This window comes from Sabethes cyaneus, chromosome 2 (assembly GCF_943734655.1).
Source record: "Sabethes cyaneus chromosome 2, idSabCyanKW18_F2, whole genome shotgun sequence".
NCBI classification, from domain to species: domain Eukaryota; kingdom Metazoa; phylum Arthropoda; class Insecta; order Diptera; family Culicidae; genus Sabethes; species Sabethes cyaneus.
Window position 1 is genome coordinate 2,721,296 of NC_071354.1, and position 6,600 is coordinate 2,727,895.

Here is a 6,600-nt window from a genome sequence, read left to right on the forward strand (position 1 = left end):
TATTATTTATTTGTTGTGTTCATATGACACATGGAGAATGTGCCAGAAGAAGGACAGAGGAGCTGTTGTGTTTCTACTTCTAGTGGGCTGCTACTTCCGTCCAAGCATTCGAATGTAATATGTATTGTGTTTGAGTAGTTCGTTTTTGTGACAGTTTTCGGTTGGATAGTTCCGTCTGGTTCGGGAAAGCATTTCAACTGTTCTAGAGCAACTATGGCTGCAATTGAATGCAAGCTCGAGACGCATATGACGCCGCAGCAACCAGTAAGGAAGGCACCGTGCGTTTCTATTTGTCCTTACGGTCGCATGTTGATTTACATCGTTTTGGCATTAATTAGTCATCATCTTTGTTTGCTTATTATTAATGGGCAAACAATGATTACAAGTACTCTGAAAATTTTACCGTGTTTCAAGAGTCGTCCCCAAAAAGAGTATCTATTACCAAGGGATTCGAGCTTCACCTTGTTTGAAGAATCGAAGCTCACCTTTAACGCTTGAAACTTGGAACACGATCTCAGTGTGCCTAGTTGGAAATTTTATTTTTACTTCAGAGCTTGTTTACTAAATAAGCCTGACGCGGATAAATCTAGTTTTCTAGTCATGTTTTCATCACTGAAGGCACATTTTATTGCTGAGCCCTGCAGAGGAATAAAAAGTAGCGGCGACCATAGTGCTAATGAGCCACTGTGGGAGGCAGATATCTCGTTGAGAATCCTCCCCCATACTCTGAGTTTATTGGAGTTATTCCCTATATGTTCCTCACCTATGACAACATTCAAATCGATTGCTTCAGCATTTCTCATGTGTAATAAACCTCGGCGAAACACTACCGAGCGTTTACTGGCACAAATATCCTACGGGCATGAAAAGCAGAGATTCATACTGGGCGGCTCTTTACGGCAGACAGCATTTCCATATCATTACAAATTAAAATCAGTATTGATTGCGAAAAAGCAAACGCCACCGAGCCTAATGACTCTCAAGAAGTGCATTCAGCAAACTGCAAAGTGCAAGCTACCTCGTCTGTGTGTGTGCACCCATCCATCAACCCATTGAATCGACGGATGCTGTACGTAAATACATATATAAGCTGCGAATACCATTACCGCACATTACGAAGCACAAGTGCGCTTCGAAAGCTATGCTGTGTCTGCTTATGCTGCAAGAACGAGATGAAATCCTGGTGGATGCAAAACGGAAGTGCACATTCTCTTCGATCAATCTCGGCAGATTTTACGGTGCGTATGGGGATAGATTCACACGTTGCTGAGTTGCTGCCGGAGCAATGAAGCCCAAGAAAGCAATCTTGTCTCTCTCTTCAATCACCATCCACCGACGGGAAGCTTGGGAAAAATTATTGAACAGCAGATTACAAATATTCCAGTACGGATTAAATTATTGTCTGATGCCATATATGATATGATATGATTTCCTAGATGGAATTAGCAAAAAGTTACTTAATCACTCTTTCGATTTGTTTTACCCAATCTTGTCACCATTTGTGCTATTATTCGTGCACTTTTCGCCGACGTTACTGAATGTAGGCGAACCTCATATTAACACGTTAGGCTTGGCATGATTACTAACTGCTGACGTTTTCATTTCCTTTTCTCATTTTTTTTTTTTTGCGCTCGACCCAGCCAGGACGAAAGAAATCCCCTGTTCAATGTTACTGCGAGAAGTTGGTGTAGGTGTATGGTCGCGGTTGCTACATGGCTTTGGGGCTGACATGGGGCGAAGGTGCAGCGATGGGCTCGAAGCTCCCTTACCGTTGTGGTTGTTTGTTATTGTTGAGGTTATCCGCCCAAGGGGAATGAGGAAGAAGCAACGCGAAGGAACTGCATTGGAAAAACAGGTGGTTTTTTGCCAGCTCGTTGTAGTAGCTGGTCTGGAAGTCTTCTTCGTTATGAGGCGATAGCAAACGACCACGATGACGAATGCACAGCACAAATGAAGAAATACGACAAGTGCTCAGCCGGGCTGCACCATTGTGAGGTGAACTATAATCAAATAGATTGTCAGAGTTGTGCAAAAAATGGAAGAGTCAGGTAGCCAGTTGAGAGGTGATTTACCGGGTCCCGGTGATATGTCGAACGGCGAAGACCAAGAAAACCAGCAAACTCCGATGAAACCGAGCTGTGTACGATCCAATTTATATGTACTTTTTTCATTTAAAAATAGTCGCTTTCATTAGTTGGAGAGGACTCGCTTGGATTTCTTTCTTTCCGTCGCTGAAACCTTTCGTCAAATCACTGTACTATGCTGTTTCCCTGTTCGTCGGTTTGTCAATGAAAGTCAACCGACAGCAGCAACAGCAAGCGAATGAATGGACAAATCTGCGACAATTTCTAAAGGTCGGGGGAAATTGAGAGCAGGAAAATTGCCGTTCTGACCCTTTTCTGTAATGATGGATGCCATTAGATTTGAGAGTGAATTGGTACAAAATGTATCAAGTATTCCGTGCAATACAACACAGAAACGTTTGCAACTGCGCCCGCTTATTCATGGTGATTAATGGTAAAAATGTTGCTTTTCTATGGAATGCACAAGAACGCAACAATTTTTCTGATGGAATCGCTGGGAATGGCAGCAAAAAAATTATTTCAATGCTAAAATTAGCGAGTAAAATGCGTGGAATCTAAAGCTGAAAAGATTTGCGCAAATCATTTCAACTAGAGCTGGTATGAATGGGTGAAAAAGTCGGTTATCTCCGTGCCGTCAAAATTTATTTGCAAGCTTTTTTGTGAATATTTTCTATGGACCTCCAACAACGTTACCAGAAGCCGGCCGCTTTACTTTTTCGCCCGCTGAGGAACGTGACCAATGTTGATATACCGCCAGAAGGCTTTCCGATTATAGCTGGAACTAAACTAGCTTTAGTTTGACTCGAGGGCCTGCTAGAACTGCACAGCCCGCTGTTTTCGATGGAAAATGCCAGCAAAAAGGGCTATTCATAGCCCGTTTTGTTTTTTACCTTTGTTATGTTATAACAAATAAATTAGAAATTGGTCGAAAAACACGAAATCGAACCCGGAGGGCCGAGTCTCATATACCAGTCTATTGGGTTCTACGAAGTGAGCAATGTGTATGTATGCGTGTGCAGTTTTTTTTTAAAGCAAAGCTTTGGGCATAAACATCTTTCAAAGACTTGTCCCTTCTTTATCGACAGACTCTGCCGTCGACCGTTAGAGCACAGGACAATTTCGGGGCCAGTGCAACGATCCTACTGACTCTATCTAGCAAGCACCGCCTAGCTGAGATTCGAACATACGATGACTGGCTTGTTAGACCAGCATCTTACCTCGAAACTAACTGGGCGGTTGATAAATTGTCTAGTTTCAATTATTTTAGTATTAGGCGAAAAAATTTTACACTACGATTATATCCCAGGAATTTCATAAGAATTCATATTTCCGGTCAAGTTATTTAATAAACAATTGATGAAATCACAGGCATCACAGGAAATTATACATAGTTCAATATTACCACCAACATAAACTACAGCTTATCTTTCCTGTTACAACTTACTTTTACATGTTCTTACTCAAATCAATAATAACTGTCTTAAACATAATCTTTTCGTGATAAAAGTATCCATCAAAAGTTAGAAGTGCTCCGATTTTGTACAAATGTTGTAAACTTATTGATTTTCAGAAAATTTTGGACATGTATTTTTTTATTTGGCGTTGAGGGTGTCTCTTTCTGAGATAGGATAGCCCCAAAAATCGTGATATACCAAAGATTTTTTTCACCACCAGGTGGATTAAATAGAATCACCTATCAAATTCATAAAATTCATACCAAATTCTACGATGCTGCCCTGCAATACGCTTGCTATGCTCCAGGCACAAAGCATTTTCTTAAAGAAAGAGAACTAAATATTACACGGAATGTGGTCAAATTATATATTATTAGAATTGAAAAATTGAACCACGTGTTAGTACTACGACGATCGCTTCTTATAATAAAACCCCACAAAAACAAAGTCAGCAAAAAATATCCACTTCCTGTATTTATAATCCGTTTGGCGTCTGCGTTTTTCCGTGATTGTTAGCCCGTTATATGAAGTCAATACCAGCTCACATGACTGGTTTATGTTCAATTATATCTACGCAACTCTTCCGGCGTGTTTTTTTTTTCATTTCTTCCCTAAAACTCCACCGAGAATCCCACTCAGCAATCAATTTTCAAAGTTTTAATTAAATTGACAAACTGCTGAGACATGCAGAACCGAACACCCAGCTAACTAACCTGCACTTTGCCTGCGTCGTATCGTAGTACAGTCGAAAACAGCGTCGAACGGCATAATCATCTAGTTAAATAGTCGCTAGGATAGGACTTGTTTCCATGAAATTTGCGCAAAATGCAAACCCCCGCAGAGCGTCCGTGTCCTTGCGTGATGGACGGCGAAGGCGGACTCTCGAATTGAAATCAATCCCTTTTCCCAACAAAGCAAGACAGCAGCAGCCAGCGGCGGGACAATTGCACCGACAACTGGTGGCGCGCGGCTAAGGCGAACAGCGTGAACTAACTAACTGGGGTCCAAATGACAAAGTTATTGACAATGACATTTATTAAATTTCACAAGTGGCATTTGCAGCAGTCCAACATCGAATGAGTGAGTTTAATCGATAGCGGCAATCGAAGCCAAAGGTTTCCATTCTGTTTTCTAACCTTTACTTGATTGTTTTACCAAAGGGCTTACTTCAAGCGGTAGCAGTAGCAGCCAGCAGCAGCAACAGTATAGGCAAAATAGACGAACCACCGTTGGTCCTTTTCTATTTACATTTATGCTTTCCTGTTTTCGCTCCGATGCGCTCGGGCCCATAAGACGAGGAGGGTGAAGACCCGTTGACGAGTGTAAGAACTGCTATCTATTGCGAGCGTAACGAAATGCCCTGCCTTTCACTGTCCTGGCTCCTGGACAAGCGGCGACGAAGCGAAATTTTTAATGAGTATTTACCGAAAGCATCAAATCAACGTGCTTGTTTACAATACTGATTTATGCTTTTTATCCACACGGTACGATGGCTACGGAACACTGGCTGACTGACTATCTGACGTTCCATGCTTAATGATTATGATTGTGATGATGTTCAAAATGTGCCAAATTCCTGCGCTTAGAATAGCCAGTGTACCGTTCCAACTGCTTACCACTTCGAAAATTTTTCGCGAAACACATCACCACACGAAAAACAAAAATTATGTGCCAAATTAGATTTGCGTTATATTTAAGTTTACATCAAGCAATATTATTTTACTAGTCAATCATTGGCCATTTTTATTTCTCAAAGAAAGAGAATACTAAGAAAAATAGAAAGAGTGAATCAATCAATTTTGCCAAACATTATACGCCGACTGTTTCGAAGTCGAAGTGAAATACTCGAATTTCAATACACACATACACGAGAGGGCAATTAAATTGTTCTTATGGATACAGGGACACATTGATCGTCGGAAGATCGTCTTTCTTTCACAAGTAGTCAATGTCTGTTTTATAGGAGAAGTTCAAACAAACCAAATATGACTATTATCTATATATTTACATTATGATTTATGAATCACCAAAAAAGCGATGATGCAATAGTAGTTATTATGAACAGAAAATAATATTGATCAAAGTGAAACCAAATAATTAAACATTGTAAACAAAAGGGTATACACATTCTCGAAAAAGAATAAAAAAAGAAACTGATGACAACACTTGGTACTAAAAAGAAGTATTGAGTTAATAAATAAAATGATCGAATTTATCTTAAAGTAATTATTTAAAATAATAACTTTTATTTTCGTTTTGTAAGATTTGATTACCATACTGCGCGGAGAACCGCTAGTTTAGTCAAAACGGTCAATATTATTGGACGAAATGTGAAAACTCAATTAAGAAAACCCAAATTAACATACAGCATTAGAAATAGCGAGCAAAACTAAAAAAGGAAAAACATCACCAAACAAACGATATTTATGCAATTAAACAGTCAGTAATGAATGATTTATACCAGTGACACAAAACACAGAACAAAAGTCGTCAGTTCAACTTACGACATAAAAAAAATATTCATTTAAACAGGCAGAGAAAAATACAAAAAAAAAACAGAAAATCTACACATAAGAAAAAAGAAAGAAAAACCAATGATGAGATAATACAAGCAGAAGAGTATTTGTGCATAAAATAGAGCTATATATACAACATAAACTGTAAAACCACTTTAGAAGAACACTGTACATGTTATTGTAATCATTTAGAACGCTTCTTTCCATGTCGACCGCGTTTGAAGAATAACCTCTGCTAGCTGGAACGTGTCCACTATCCACTAAAGATTTATATCTCGCCAAAAAAATGTGCAATTGTCTCAATTTGGGGCGAAACAACCACTGCTAAGTAGTCCAGAGGCGAAAATTAAGTGGAAAGTTTTTTGTGATTCAAAATAGCTTCCCACAATGTTCAGCAAAGTTGTTTAACTCTAAAAGACAAATAATGTGAAATCGATAACCAAGTTCCAGTTTGGCTTGTAAACACATAACACATTATAACTTTTTCTAGAAAAGAGATAGAAGAATAATTTTTTTCGGCAAAACTGTAGCTAAAGAATATATAAA